The sequence below is a fragment of the Scaptodrosophila lebanonensis genome, unplaced genomic scaffold (genome assembly GCF_003285725.1).
Source record: "Scaptodrosophila lebanonensis strain 11010-0011.00,11010-0021.00 unplaced genomic scaffold, SlebRS2 tig00000089-arrow-pilon, whole genome shotgun sequence".
NCBI classification, from domain to species: Eukaryota; Metazoa; Arthropoda; class Insecta; order Diptera; family Drosophilidae; genus Scaptodrosophila; species Scaptodrosophila lebanonensis.
In genome coordinates, this window is record NW_022060565.1 from 766495 (window position 1) to 782726 (window position 16232).

The window sequence follows — 16232 nt, forward strand, 5'->3', positions numbered from 1 at the left end:
TCATGTATTTTTTAAATTTTTTATTGAATTGGCATTTACATAAAATGTATACAAATGTAGAGTATATATTCACGGTCTAAAATCCAGACAAGTGTTAGGTAGAAATTCCCTACGTATTTTTTAGACTTCTCTGATCGAAATATCAGCGTTTAGTGAGACTCAAAATAGATCTGATTAACAGCATATATAATTCAGACTGTTGTATAAAATACAAATATTGCGCATACGCCACGTTCCGCCAACCCGCACATATTACGTATACGCCCTGTCGCACGTTGATGCAAAATACATAAAGGAAATAAAACGAAAAGAACAACAAACAGACGAGAGTAAATAGTAACTACCACACGAATGCATACAAACATTATATACACAATATAAGTATGTATGTATATATAAATTCGCTTATCTGCAGTACAGATAAAGACAGGCCCACAATGTAAGTATTCAAATAATTGGCCAACAATTTGTGCTGTCTGCGAAATGATTTGATCAATGATGTGCCATAGACAAAAATAAAGATAATGTATATATGCGCGGGTATCTGTATTAATCCGTGTGCCAGCCACATACATATGTATATACAGTCGTCTGTGCCGATTCCCTCTACCGTTGAAATACTCGTATTCATTATTGGGAATCATTATGTGTCTGCCAATTTGTCTTCGGATATGCGACTACCGAGCATCACAAAAAAACGTCTTTCTGATAATTTTATTAGTTTTACTAATTTTACTATTTATCTAAAACTGATTACAATTTATTCAGTTTTCTTAAGTTATATACATATTAATAATTTTTACTTTTTTTTAAAGATTTTCAGTATTTATTTGACAAGTATGTGGGCCTAATCGTTGCTGCCAAAAATAAATTTGTTAATAATTTGTTATAAAAAAGATTAAAATGTATAAAATATTTAAAATAATATACACAAATAAATAAAATATATACATTTCCTATTTAATTTGCATTGGTCTTGACGATACGATCATCTTCTTATGCGATTCATTGTTGCGACACTTGACTGTAGTGTTCTTACCTAGATAGATGTGCTTATCGGCGCGCTGCATTTTGGCATCTGTTGCCCACGTCGCCAATGTCGTCGCCTTCTCGCGCCCATTGTCTTAATTATGCGCGCGAGTTTTACGTTCATGGCATGACTATCGCCCGCAATCTCCGTCAGAAATGCTCGCCACTTGGCTTACTCATCAACGGCACCCAGAACGACTGCCTCAGCTGACTATGCCCCATGCCCACACCACATTCTGCACAAATTGTTGTTGTTGCGACTGTTCCCAGTGACCACCATGAACGTCATCACATGAACGTCATCACCAGCGCCCGCTTTTGTTTACATTTCAATTTTTTGCTGCGCTGCTCCCCTGATCACGAGATCACGCGCTTCCAATGACCAGCACCCAGTGATAATCACTGCTAGGCTCTTTTCTCTGGGCTATAAACAATTAGCAAGCCAACAGAAAAAAATGTATTAGCTAATTATGTTCATCCCCCACGCACGCCCCCTCAAACACACTCACACACATACTTCTAACCTAATTGTTTAGATTTCGCGCAATTAATGCCACTTGCAATAATTAATAGCTTTTGCATCTTGCGCCACTGGCACTGATTTATTTGATCATATGGACAAAGATCAGCCGGCAGTGAGAATCAGTAGGGAACAGTCAGCGCCACAGTCATGCTATAAATCTGTGATATTTATGATGTCTTAATCTGCATTAACGTTACCTTCTTAGTTTATCAAAGTCACGCTAATAGGAATCACAACGTATGCCAATCCAAATCGTGCTGAATAGTGAGAATGGCAATTAATTCATCAGCTCATTAAAACAACAGCAGAGATAATTCATCAAAAGCAAATACATACCATACTATATATGACAATGAATACTATAGTATATATCGAGGTGTGACAAAAAACTGACCTATACATCTTTCTTCACATACAAGTTCAAAACAAGCGGAACGTTAAAGTCTTGAATATTCTGCAGCTGGGTTGTGCCGATCATTCCTTTGGCAGCTACATATGTACATATTTCATCGATTCTGATAAAACTTCAGCTTGTAGTCAGGCACTACACAAAGAACAGACTTGCAGACTTTGCTTAAGATATCATTATATGGAAAAAAGATGCCGATTGTTGCTATGGAAGCGATATAATATGGTGCACATATTTTCATATAATTTAAAAAATGATGAGGCACTAAGGAAAACACATAACTACCATATTCGTTTAAGACAATTATAGTATATAAACCAAAAAGTAAACCTTAAAAAAAGGAAATATAAATGGATATATAAAAATGGATAAATAAAGTATGTATATGATATATGGCATCATTTTATGAATCTTCAATTTAAAAGGAGGCACTTATAAGTATACAACTTTCTTAGACGATCTTAATAATCAAATATATCAAAGATGGACAGACGAACGGAATGGCAGACATATGTAATACATGTAATTTTGTGTATGTTCCTTTAAGATGGAGTCTGGCACACCTCCTTCATCGTTTAGACTTCTTGGTATACCCTTTTTATTATTAAATGCTATTTCTACACACTAATTTGATCCTTAAAACATAAGAACCACCTTAATTCTTTAATCTTTCTCTGCCATTTGAGATTAATCTTTAATCAATAATTAATTGAAAATATGATGAGCAATAAGTGCAATGAGTAATGCGCCAAAATATTTTGGCGCCTTAGATTTTGGCGCATTAGATTTTGGAAAAATATGTTTACATCAGCTCCGATTTCTTCAATTCAAAGCTATGCAAAATATGCGTCTAACGTTGCGCATACGCCATGTGTGCAGTCAGCATTCAGCATTTGGCATTGTTTGCGTGCGTGCGTGCTTGCGTGCGTGCGAGCGTCAGGCAACAACAATAACAGCTAACAAGTGGCCTATAGGAACGTGCCAGGCACTGCGAGATTGGAATGTGTGCGCTACGTGTGCTGACCTAGGTTAGTGCTGTCAATAGCTTTTCTTCCTATGCCCATGTTTATCTATGCATATATGTAGGCTTTGCTCTAAAATACACACACACACACACACACACACACACACATGCACACACACATGCACACACATACATGCTGAATTCGCATTCGCTAAAACAATAACAACAACAAGAAGAAATATAATAATAACAGCATGAACACGCTTCAATAGACAAATGACGCTGCTACTTGGGTTAGTCGTGAGGCGGAGGGCAAGAAGATTTGTTGGCGGGAGGCACGATTCGTGGGACTGTGTGGTATGTTTATTTGCCCAGCCTAGTAAAGTGGGCTGGGCAATGGAATATTACGTTAATAGATAGCGACAACTAAAGACAAAACAAATATGTATGTAGTATACTGTATGTATGTATGTATATATGTAGAAATGTCCCCTCACATGCATTCATGTATTATGTATGTATTATGGTTCATGCAGATGTGGATATACATACATACATATGTACATAAATGTATTCAAATAAAAAGAAATATATACGACTAGTAGCAAAAGCAACAATAACACTAAGAGCGGCGTGGCAGAGAAGAAAGAAATTAAAATCTACAATAAGCTAAAAGCTAAATGTGTGTACATAAAGAAAAACAAAACAAAATACAACAAGTAAAAAAGCTAAAGTCGGGTGTCCCGACTTTGAAATACTCTGTACATATGTTTACAATAATTATAGAAATTAAAAAAGTAAGAGAATTAACAAACAAAAATTTGATCGATTTTACCTCTTTTGGCATTCGAACTCACGTAAAGGGTGTATAATTGCACATATACAAAGCAATAGCGTCTATGTGAGTGTATGCATGTTTATGCGCGTCTATTTGTGTCTGTGTAAGCATTTTCGCAGTCAACCAAACAGCAACATCAACAACAGCCGCGGGCAGCGCTTGGGCAGCGCTGCAGCTGCAAATATATTTATGGCTATAACGTCTTGTTAAATCGGTCTATCATAGCATACGGACACACAATAACTAACTGGGGGTATTTGCAAAATTTTAGTTCGAAATTCCAAGAATTACGGTAGTTAGAGAAAATCGCGATTTGCGGGGGAGAGGGGGGGGGGAGGGAGGGAAATTCCAAAATACACATTTTCTGTGTATTCTCATAAGGCATCTGGGACTAAAATTTGGTGTCCGTAGGTCTTATAGTCTCTTAGATATAGGCGATTATACGAATGGAAAATCGGGAAAACCCCCATAGAGGGGAAGTGGGGGGGAAATCAAAAAATAAAACAAACTTGCACAGCATACACATATAACGCATCTTTGTGCAAAATTTGGTGTCTCTAGCTCTTATAGCCTCTGAGATCCAGGTGTTCATACGGACAGACGGCCAGACAGACATACAGGGCTATATCGATTTGTCTCGTCACGCTGATCAAGAATATATATACTTTGTGGGGTCTGCCACGCCTCCTTCTGCCTGTTACATTTTCAGCTCCCGCAAACCTAATATACTCTTGTACATTTTATGTACAGAGTATAAAAAGTCCAGCAAGCAATGTTGACAAAAAGCTTAACAAAAGAACGCAAAACGTAAACGTCGATGTCGACGTCGGCGTCGGCGTCGACTTTGCTGTCGCTGCTGCTGCCGCAGTTCCTGTCTCTGGCGTCGTCAGCAGCAGCACCAGTAGCAACAAACACACACGGCCCACAAATAGATAGAGGACAGCTGCCTCCATGCCTCTGTCTCTGCCACAGCCACAGCCACTGCCTCTGCCGATCTTCTGATACGCTGCCCTGGCCACGTCTCGCATCGTCAACGTGCAGTGTTGAGAGCGCGCGCAACTGTCAAGCGAAGCGTGCGGGCATTATTTTGTTTTATTTTCTATGCTCTGCTGCTGGTGGTGCTGGTGCTGCTGCTGCTGCGGTGACAGCGATACCGCTGGTCGAGCCAAGCAAAAACACAAAGCAGAAAAAAAAACTTTAGTTTGTCCAAGATCGTGTCGACCGCACAACGAACGCCGCATAGAACGAAAAAGCGCGCGCCGACGCCGAGCGATACACGCGCCTGTTCCCAAAAGCAAAAGCAAAACGCTCCATTAATACTCCCCGTCTTAGTCGAAGCGCCAATCGCCAATTGTCCTGCGCCCGTATTTCAAAAACCGAACGCGAGCAAACAGAACAATAATCATAATATTAATAACAAGAAGAAGAAGAAGAAGTAGAAGAAACAAAACAAAGTGGCCAAGTGCAAGAAATTTGAATCGGGGGGTTGGGCGCAAGGCGTGCGCGCGCGCAACGAAAAAATTTACGAACTTTTTGAACTTGCATATTGTCTACTGATTTGTGCTTAAGTATGTGTCATTGTCACTCCACACACACACACACACACACACACACTGACACACACACTCGCCATCCCTTGCATGTATGTATGGACATGTACATCTATATATGCGTGTATGTCTGTGTGTGTGTGTGTATGATTGTAACCAAAGCGTCGCTCAGCGAACGTACCATATTGGACGTTGGATATGGCTAACGTTCAGTACAGTGAGCACTCCCTAAAAGCGAATGAAATGTGACTGCCCTTACTACTACATATGATTTTGTAAACTGATTTCTGCCCTTATCTTTATCTAATTGTATGTACCCTAATGAAAGAATGGTAAAAGATAATCGATAATGAGGATCAGAAATATCTAAATTTTGAAAAGAAAGGTAAACAATGCTCCATTATTGGAATGGATGAATTGAAGTCCTGGAAGGGAGAGTTACAAATTATTGAACTTATCGCACTTTTCTTTCAATTACACTTTGCTTAATTGTTTTGTGTTTTAAAATATGTACAATAAGTATCATAAAAGCATTTTGTTGATCTTTTCAAAACGTTATTTTCCCAATGCCATTTATGTAGCAAAGGAGAATGCTACAGACGAGCTAGCTCGATAGAAATAGCAAGTAGAAGAAGAACAGCGAATTTGTAGGCGTAGTACAGGAGTGAAACTTGTTGGCTAATAACTTATCTGAGAGTTAACCGATATGGGAGAGAGTAAGGAATTATAATGAGCAAAGTTTAGTTGATGTCGCTTTGGAATTTTTAGCAGTATTCTTTAGCAGGGAAAGGGAAGGAAACACGCAAAAAATAAAATGAGCTCGTGATGACAGGCCAAAAAGCAGAATCTACATACCAAGGCTGGTCAATGTGTTCTCAGCTTTTTCCAAAATCCAGGCATTCATCCAGACAGACAGACAGACGGACAGGCGGGCATGGCTGGGTCGATTTCTCTCATCAAGCTGCTTCCTTCTTCCATTTGCATACTTTGTGTACAGTGTATAATAATAAACAGGAATTGGATAAGAGATGTTTGGTTATGATTCCAACGTTTGACTTTTTCTTAAAACCCACTAAAAAATCAAATAGGGTTTCTAGTTAGTGCTCTTAATTTCTAACACTTAACATTTTCGAAGGACGCAATTGTAGCGATTCATATCGCCGGGCTCATCAAGAATATATATATCTTATGGTAAATTTCACTCCGCTTTCGACCTGTTGTATACTATTTGAAAATCTAAGACTTTTATTATTATGGCTTTTATTCGAGTGTAGTGCTAGTGTAATGCTATTCACAATACACTTCAATATCAATGGGTTTGACTCGAATAAATCATTCAAAAATATAGAAATAGAACTGTGGACATGTTCAATTATAAATGAATTAACTTCCCCCTGTATTTGTGCGCTATATTGAGGATATACTTTAATTGTTTTCTTCTTCTTTTTTGCAATGTTTACTTAATGCGCTGCAATTATAGACTTATTGTCGAAGCTGTGGCATAAGTGCGATTGTTGCTGTTGCTGTTGTTGTTGTGCAGCACTTAGCCAAGACACACACCCCAAATAAGAAGGCATTTACACGCCCAACTTTTGCGAATGGGCGCTCCAAAATAAATCCATAAGCTGCGTTTTGTCCACTGTCCGCTCCCCCCTCCCCAACTCTCTCCGCCCGCAACAGAGCCGGGCATGATAAAATTTCAGTACGTTCAATAGAACAGCAATTTACAATTCAATGGCTGCACAGCAACAACAACGCTTCAATGCGCGCGCGCGCTCTCGAACGGCGCCCGATCGCAATGAGCATAAGCAATTGTCTGCGTTTAAAAAAAAAAAATAATAATAAAAAAAATTAAATGTTCACCTCAGCTGTGACGATGCTTTGTACCCTTCAATACAGCATGGCAAAAGAAAGGTTCATTTCTTTTCAAGCTCCTTGTATATTTTAACAGAAAAAATACAGATTCGTTTTTTTTTTTTTTTTGTATTTATTTAAGTTCTATCTATCGATCAATTCATCAATCTATCTATTTACCTGGCTATCTATTTTTCTAGATATCTCTCTATCGAACCACTTATCGTTCTGGAAAGACAGAATATATATGTCATTTATGTACATATTAAGACATATGGATCACTATTTAAAGATAAAAAGATTCGTATACAAGAATCAGTTTTTATTCACTTTAAACGATCATTTATTTAACTCCCACATAGGATCGTGTCTTCTTCGCCTGCGAGACACAATATACCCTTTGATTTAAAGTGAAGGGTGTACAGAAAAAAAAAAACAAAACTCGGAGCGTTGGGAGGTAAGAGGGGCAGCAAACAGTCAGCCAGTCAAACAATCAGTCAGTCAGTCAGTTAATCAGTCAGTCAGTCAGTTAATCAGTCAGTCAGTTAGTCAGTTAGGCAAGCAGTGGCAGCTGGGAGCTGGGAGCAGTCAGTAACAGAACGTAGCGAAATGGCTTGGCATTAAATAAGCACATAAATTGTTGGCGTTGGTGACGCAGCCATAGGTATTTTTATACACATTCTTTGCCCGTCGTCGTGTTGTCGTGTTGCTGTTGTTGCTGTTGTTGTTGTTGTTCCTGCCGCTGCTGATGTGTGCCCTACACACCAGCGAGAATTTCGATGCGCCAAAGCTACAGACAATGTCAAAGTGTAGCAATGAAAGCAAAGCAAATAAATGGCTCAACTCTCATTATTGTATGTATGTATATAGTTTTGTTGATGTAGTTGTTGTTGTTGTGGTTTTTTGTGAGGCAAACAAAAGCGACAGGCGCAGCATCAAGGTGAGGTCAACATTTGCTGTTGTTGTTCTTCTCATTGCTGTGGGTGTGTCAGAATTCCTGCTGCAGAGGGCCAGAGTTGTCGAGAGAGACAGAGAGAGAGAGAGCCAAAATGCGATTGTTTGTTAACCATGAGGTGGCACATTTGTGCAACTCCTAAAAGATTGGAAACAATTTAAACATTGTGAGCGATTCAAGCATGCGCAACACTTAGGTCAAGTTATGGGTCTTGTCGTGAAGTTTGTCAAATAAAAATATACCTGCATTCATGGAATTTTCCGAGTGTGTTTGCTACTTTAGCATGACTAGTTTACTGCTCTGCGACACCTGACGTATACTTTATATTTTTGGAGCTCTACCAGTGTATCTGTTGTTTGCGTGAACTAAAAATGCGAAGCAGTTGGCTCTAAGCAGGAAATGAGGTGGAAATGTGTCACGAAAAGGAGCAACGAACACAATTACAACACAACACAACACAATTGTAAGTCCAGTGAGTGAGTCAAGTTTGTTCCGCATACATACTGTTGAAATGTCTATTTTAACGGAATTTCCGTCAATATAATTTATATGCACATAGTATATACATTTGAGCTAGACTTGATCACATTTTGGGGATTTTATAGCCGACATTCTAACTGTTACAGTGCTTAATAGGATGGCTCTTAGACACTCGATCTGCTAAAATGTCTGTTTTTATTTAGACAATCTTATTTAATAGTATTCAGTATATACATATATTTCAGATAGACTTGATCATATTTTGGTGATTTTGAAACCGACATTTTAAATGTTAAAATTCTAAAATGGCTCTTAGACACTCGATTTTGTCATGCTATTGATCTAATTGTTATTCAGTTCTTAATTTATAACATTTAAACATGTATAAAAAGGAAGAACTACATATTCTATGTCCGAATCTCCGTCCCTTGATCTGTGCGTCTGTATGTTTCGGCCACAGTTAAGGAACTGATAATAGTATGTATGGACCGACTAGATTAGCTCACTATATTATAAGTATAGCTGTCATTAATTTTGCTTTCCATTTTTTTAATATTAAAGCAAATATTCTTATTGCAACACCTATTAAATGGGTTCTACACAAGACCTTCATTTAAGCATCAAGTATCATTAATTTAGTTTGGTGTAAGTGCAGTTTTAGAATAAATATAATACATACCTTCTCAAATTACTCATATTTTCAAACCTTTCAATCGAATAAAATGATGCAAAAAAGTAGCTTTGCCACACGGCGTATGAGCGATCTTTTTATTTCGCTTAAAGCACACGTACATACATATACGTATATGCATCTGTTTTAATGTGTCAATGAATTAGTTCATGCATTTCGTTGTCATTCAAATCATAGACAATTTTTTAGTTATTTGCTTTGATTGGCAGCCAATTTATGATTGACAGTTACAAACATTTCGTTGACAAAACTCAATGAGTGTCACAGCGGCGATGACTCTGACAACGGCATTCATATTTCAGGCTACCGCAAAATGGCGAAGCCAGAGCTAAAAGACCAAACCAAGCATTCCGCACAACACCACTCCAACTGTCAATCAACATATTAAATAATTTACACTCGCACACACAAAACGAGATACGTACACACAAAGCCAATAAAACAATTGTCAATATAATAATTTATGAGCTAACGTCTTGATTTACGTACTTGTATTCACATAGGCATACGTTCATGAACGAAGTAATATAAACGCTTTGCTAACTTCGTTTAAATATCCATTTTAATTTAGGTTTGAACAGTTTCAAAATCAAGACTTTCCTTTGTACTTCTGCTTCGATTGAAATCAAAATAATAGTCGCTAATTTAATAATTAATTTGTTATGTCTAGCAATTAGTTGCAAGAGGCTTAAAGTGGAAATTTCCAAAGCTTCTATAGGAAAGGTGTAACAGATATTCAGCATTTTTCCTCTCACCTGTATGGTTGTTAAATGAGATAACTTACTGCATTTAAAGAAACAATCATCATAAATTAATTTAATTCTCTATTAAGCATTTTATACACTGCGTTTTGGATTTTTGCTTTTAAGCCCGTTTCGCCCACTTTCTATCGAAGTATAAGTATAGAGTACCAGCTAACATAACTAGCTTAATAAAATGTATGTATTTAAGACTATTAACTGAACAATTAGCATGAAAAATACCTTACTAATGTATAGAAACATTTTTTCTTTAAGCAATTGGCGATTTCCTGAAGCCAAGAAGCGCATAGTGAAATAGAAAATCAAAAATCGTCTATAATTATACGTTTTTAATTTGAAAGCCTTAATAGCATGCGTTCTACCATTATTTCATCTTTGTGTTAGAAACTTGCCCAATAAAAAACCCCCCTTTAGCTCTTTATACAAAAATCTAGACAATAACTACAACAGCACTTTGATACTTTTTAAGCGTTAACAATGTTTTAGAGCAAAATACGTTTAGGAGAGTTTCTTACCACAGTATATAAGCTTAATACTAACACTTTAACTATTTCCTGAAATATGACGAGCTGGACCATCAGCGAAAAATGACAAGAGGCAATTAGTTTAGAAGATCAATTATAGCGTTTTCTTAAGAACACGATGAGAACATATTCGGAGAGTAGTGTACCTATTATTTTGATTATGAGTGTAATATGTTCGAATTCACATACCTGTGTATTGGGCACACACTATTCACTCGGTGCGAAGCGATTCGATTCAATTCAATTCGAATCGTTTCCATTCAATTTATGCGGTTGACGCTTCGACGCATTGACGGCATTGTCAAAAAGTTAACTCACGACGACGACACTCGCTACTGTTTTGCTAACGGTTTCGTGTTACAGCACACACAACACACACCCTCACCCTCACACTCACACTCACACACAGACACGGACACAGACTCATATTTAGTTGCTTACACTTGGACACACACATGGCGTATGCGCAATGTCATTTGAACTGATTTTTGCGCCCTCACTGAGCCTACTCAACTGTCACACAGCACACACATCATACACTCATCACACCACTGACACACTGGCAGACACACATACATATGCACAAGTATGTATGTATGTAGAAGTACACATTTCTTATTGGGGGTGTGAACGGTTATCGGCAGGCCAGCACGTCAACCCAAATACCAAACGTCCGGCTTAGTGTGCCTGCACGCAGACACACACTCGTTCATACAGACATATGTATACTATATATGCGTATATAGTGTGCCTATAGATATACTCAAATGCTTGCTCAACAAATTTGTCACAATTGCGAATTTGTTGTCATATGCCTCTTACAACAAAATATGATCATCAAGTGGCCGTTGACCATAAATAAGCGATTACGATGATATAATTAAGCGTATCTATCTATCTATCCATCAATTCATCAATCTACCTATATACAATCTTATGCGATTGTTTCGGTGCCACCATAAAAGTCAATTGCTCTTTATTTTTAAATTGGGTGTTCAAAACAAAAACAAAAAAAAAACGCTGAAGCGAGATTATCAGTGATATCGGCGCTCAAGCATGATGCCATATAGCTGATAAGCATTAGGGAATTGGATGTTGTGACCATTTTTATAATCAAACATTTACTCATTATAGCAAGAAATGACGGGAATCATTTGAAATGTTATAAAACATTATCTGGAATCTATCTATTTATGAAGTACTAGTTATAATTCTCTTTATTTCAAATGGAGGGAGGGATTTTTTAGAGGTTTTTCCGCTCTAATCGAAATGGTAAATCATACCAAATAGATATCGATTAATGCTTAAAGTAAAAAACTAAAACAAATTTCTTTTAGCAGTCCATGTTTATTTGGAATCCATGATGCGACAGATATTCTGAATTGTCCATCAAACTCAAATAAATGTACACATTTATGAGATAGGGTTATGAATAAACAGCCAATTGACATTTCCTTTTGACTTTTCCTTTCGACTATATCAAATTTCTTGGAATTTCTTGGCCTACAAACATTGAAAGATAAGCGATACAATTCATACAGACGGCTTGATTTTAGATTGTTGGGCCTTAGAAATAGCTAATAAGCTTCCATATCTGACTTATCAAATATTACTATGTTTGCAGTGATAAAGTAGTCAGAATCACTTGACCATATCACACATATATAGTATAGACTTATAGACTTAGAATTATTCCAATGCTCAGACAACATCAGAATTGGCCAACGTTTGCATATACTCGTATATAGCTTAGAAAATTTCAATTTCAATAGTGTTCTACATTTTCTCAAGTAATACGGACGCAGAAGATACCTTCCAAAGTTGCTCGGCTGGCTTTTATTTGTTTCGCTCTGCAGAAGCAACGTCGAGTAACCGATTGTACTATATGAAGAAAGTATTGTGTAATTTACTACACATAGCCACCCGCCTAAATACATATAAAAGTATATAATATGTAGGTATATATATACAAGTACATACATAGTACTTGCATATGTATTTCTGTCTGTTTATATGCATTGCGTATGCGTCTGTGTGTATGTCAAATGGTAGGCAGCGCTGTTGCTGTCAGCTGCGACGTCGACGGTGCTCGCTACATAAATCAAAAGAAAAAGCATTTTACTGTTTGGCCAGAAACTGCCACTGATCTTCCGTAGCTAGGCAGGCAGGCAGTCGGTCAAAAGAACAGCCAACATATAGAGCTATCGAGTCAGCTAACCATCCACCCTCGCCTCCTCGCCTCCTCGCATCCCCACCCTCATGAATGTCCGCGTTTAGAAAATTTGTTTTGTATGCTGATTGTTGATTGCTATTGCTTCTACCATCGTTGTTGTTATTGCTCTTAGCATTAGCATTTTGTACGCATGTTCAGACATTTAACATTTATTTTCATGCCGAAATACACACAAACATACATACATACATATAACAGATATAGAGGCAAGACAGATATTTTGTATTTTGTATTTGTTGCCACCGTCGCCATTTGACAGGCCAAAACATTCATAGGAATATTTCAAATTGCAGACATCAGCGACGACGGCGACAGAAACGTCGGCAGCGTCAAATATATATGTATATATAAATAATTATCTACCTATATAAAAGACAAAATGTGAAATGGAAATGCTATAGTAAGTCTTAAAGAACAAATTAACAAGAGCATCACAAACATAACCCATCCATATACCGAAGCTGTAATGCCCTCCACAAGCTACTTACGATCATTCAAAACTTGGACTGTATACTCATGATGACCCCAACATATTTATTTATGGCTCAATCCATTGAGCTTGACTATTTCTTAGTTACCAATAAAGCAGATATCTGGTACAATAATAATAATAATAAATTACTATATTTATAAACATAGCTGGGTGCTAAGAAATTGTATTTATACTTGTAGTGTACAAGTAAACAGCACTATTGGATATCGATAGGTAGTAAACCTATTTTTGTACATAAATAGTGGCCAACAATTTTTACGATGTGAAAAAAAGGTTCTTGTGTGTAGTCATAGAGCAGAATTACCACTCTTTACATTTGATCATTCCAAATCGTTTCATTTCGTTATCTTCGTCTCGTAATATTTTAAAAAATTCACTTGCCACCATGTGTTACAAGACTTCTGGTCAAACGCATTGTAGACTTTAGTGAAGGGTATGCAAAAAAGGCCAATGTGTGTTGGGAGCAGTTGTTCGTGCTGTTGTTGTTGTTGTTGTTGTTGTTGTTGTTGTTGTTATGTCGTTGTCGTTGCCGTTGCGGTTCTGTCACTGTCGCCTTTTCCTCACATTTTCTAGCATATTATTTCATATTTTTTATTTCAACAATTTACGTTTCGCATTTTATAACTTGCAACTATTTTAATTTGTTTTATTTTTATTTGAATGTGACAGAAATTATTGTTAATGATATCAGCCAATATTATATATGTCTAGCCGACTGACGCCGCCGTTTTGTATATCGCATTTTAATGCTGCTCGTTCTTGTTGTGGTTGTTTTCGTTGACTTGCTCTGCTGCTTTATTTTTTTCTTTTTTTCAAATTTCTCCTGCACAGTGCTTGATAATGAAATCGAAATTGAAAACGAAAGCAAACAAATTAATTAATTACACGCCCCTCAGCATAGAAACACAAAAAATGAACAAAAAAAGAGAAAAGAAAAAACAAGGATATATATACGAGTATGTTATGAGCGATTGGGCCACAGACCTTGTCAGCCAGTCACAGACAAATATTTATGCATACAAGTATATACAGTCGATATTCTCTAAATAAAAATCTCCGCTGTAATGACTCAAACATAAGTATATATATACGTACATATATAGTATACATGCCTAACAAACACAAGATATTGCGAATATCAATGTAGAACATTAATTTTAACAAAACAATCAATATATATATTTTGGGATGCTTAAAAAATCGATTGGTATGTGAAAGTGGGAATATTCGGTCCTTTACGAGAACAAATATACAAATCAGACTAAATGCGGAGTAACTTAAAACAAAATGTTTGCTTAAAGTAATTATAGTTTTGAATATAAACTTTTATTTATATCGTCGGAGCAAAGAAAAGGGGGGTTTAAGTTATTCTTGCTTCGAAATATTTAACTGAATACGATAAGTAGCCCAAAAGAGTTGTCTATTACAGTTCACTATAAAGAGGTTCTACTGTACAAGCTGTTCCTTCATATCGAGCATTTTCGTGTCATATTTTCATTATTTATTATTAATACATAATATTATACGTTCGTCGCTGCTTTTTTAATTGCGCGCACACGTGCCGACAAAGTGGGCATGAATATTTATCTTGTATGCGGCTACTGCTGTTGTTAATGTCGATGTCGATGCCAATGATGATGATGTTGATGTTGATGAGGATGATGATATATGATTGTATGTTAAGGCAACCGGTCGTAAAGGGATTTGTTGCCATAGCAAAAGAAATTGCTCGCAAGTGTTGGCTGTTAAAAATGATGTTGGTTTTTCAAAATTCCCTCTGTGTGTATGCCTTGGCGCCGTCTGGGCAACAACTGGCTAAAAGGTTAGCGCCCACGCAATGCTGTGATTGGTCGACAGGATGCAGTCAGACAGGCAGGCAGGCAGACAGGCAGACAGACAGCCTCACGCACTCTTCACGCCCACATTGTGCGACGTTCACGCAAATATGTTGTTGTGGTTGGCAACATGTTGCCAAGAGCTCACAGCCTGCAACATGTTGAGTGTGCACGAAAGACGAAACGGCGCGCATGCGCCTAAGCCATCAGCCCAGTGCACCCCCCCCCCTCAATTGCGACATCCTTCACCTTAGAACTCTGCCAACTCAGAAGCACAGTTCGACGCGTTCGTCATCGCCCAAGCATCTCTGCACGCGACTCACGCACACATACCAGCACACAACCGCTCGCAGCAACAGCGACGCGCTCGTGAAAATTTTTCGCAAGTTTAAGCCAAAAGCAAAGAAGACGAAAACGGCGAAAACAACAAAAATGTCTCAGAGATTTGCCAGTAAAATGAAAATTTGCGCGTTGTCTGTCTGAGGCGGCCAAAACCGCTACCATGAAGCAAAGCAACACGAGCAGAGCCGAAGAGCCGAAGAGCCACGATTCCGATCCCCACACGAACACAACGAGGCAACTGTGTCTCTCGCGCATGCTTGGCTCGCTCAATTTTATTTTCTATTCGTTTCATTTTGCCTGCACGATCGAGCATTTGGTCTGGCCCGCCTGCCTGTCTGCCTGCCTCAGTGCTCACTGGCTGCGCTCTCTCCGTCTCTCTTTCTCTCTTTCTCTCTCGCTCGCTCGCTCGCTCGCTCTTGCATACAATTGCGCTCACGCTGCGCGTCCGACGTCGTCGCTTCGTTGTCGTCGTCGGCAGCATACGCTGTCATCGTCGTTTGCGCTTGTTGGGCTTTAGTTTATTTATTCAAGCGACCGATACCGTGTGTGGACATTATTTTCCGAAACGTTCGCAACCACACAACACCAACACCAACACGCACACAGACACCGTCATCGTCACAGTTACAGCCACACGCACACGTACGTACCATACATTGGCAGTGGCAGTGGCACTAACAAACATCGCCAACATCATCGGGCGGCCGCAGCAGCAGCAGCCGCAACAGCAACAGCAACATCAGGCACTCAG

General features: G+C 38.1%; 1 protein-coding gene across 1 annotated transcript in view; it reads left to right on the plus strand.

Moving 5' to 3' along the window:
- Positions 1 to 5080: 5080 nt before the first annotated feature.
- The window catches only part of LOC115626659 (dorsal-ventral patterning protein Sog), a 43662-nt gene continuing 32510 nt past the window's right edge, over positions 5081 to 16232 (plus strand). Inside the window, exon 1 of the mRNA XM_030522071.1 lies at positions 5081 to 5331. The gene's annotated coding sequence lies outside the window, so the exon portion shown is untranslated. The remainder of the gene's footprint in view (positions 5332 to 16232) is intronic.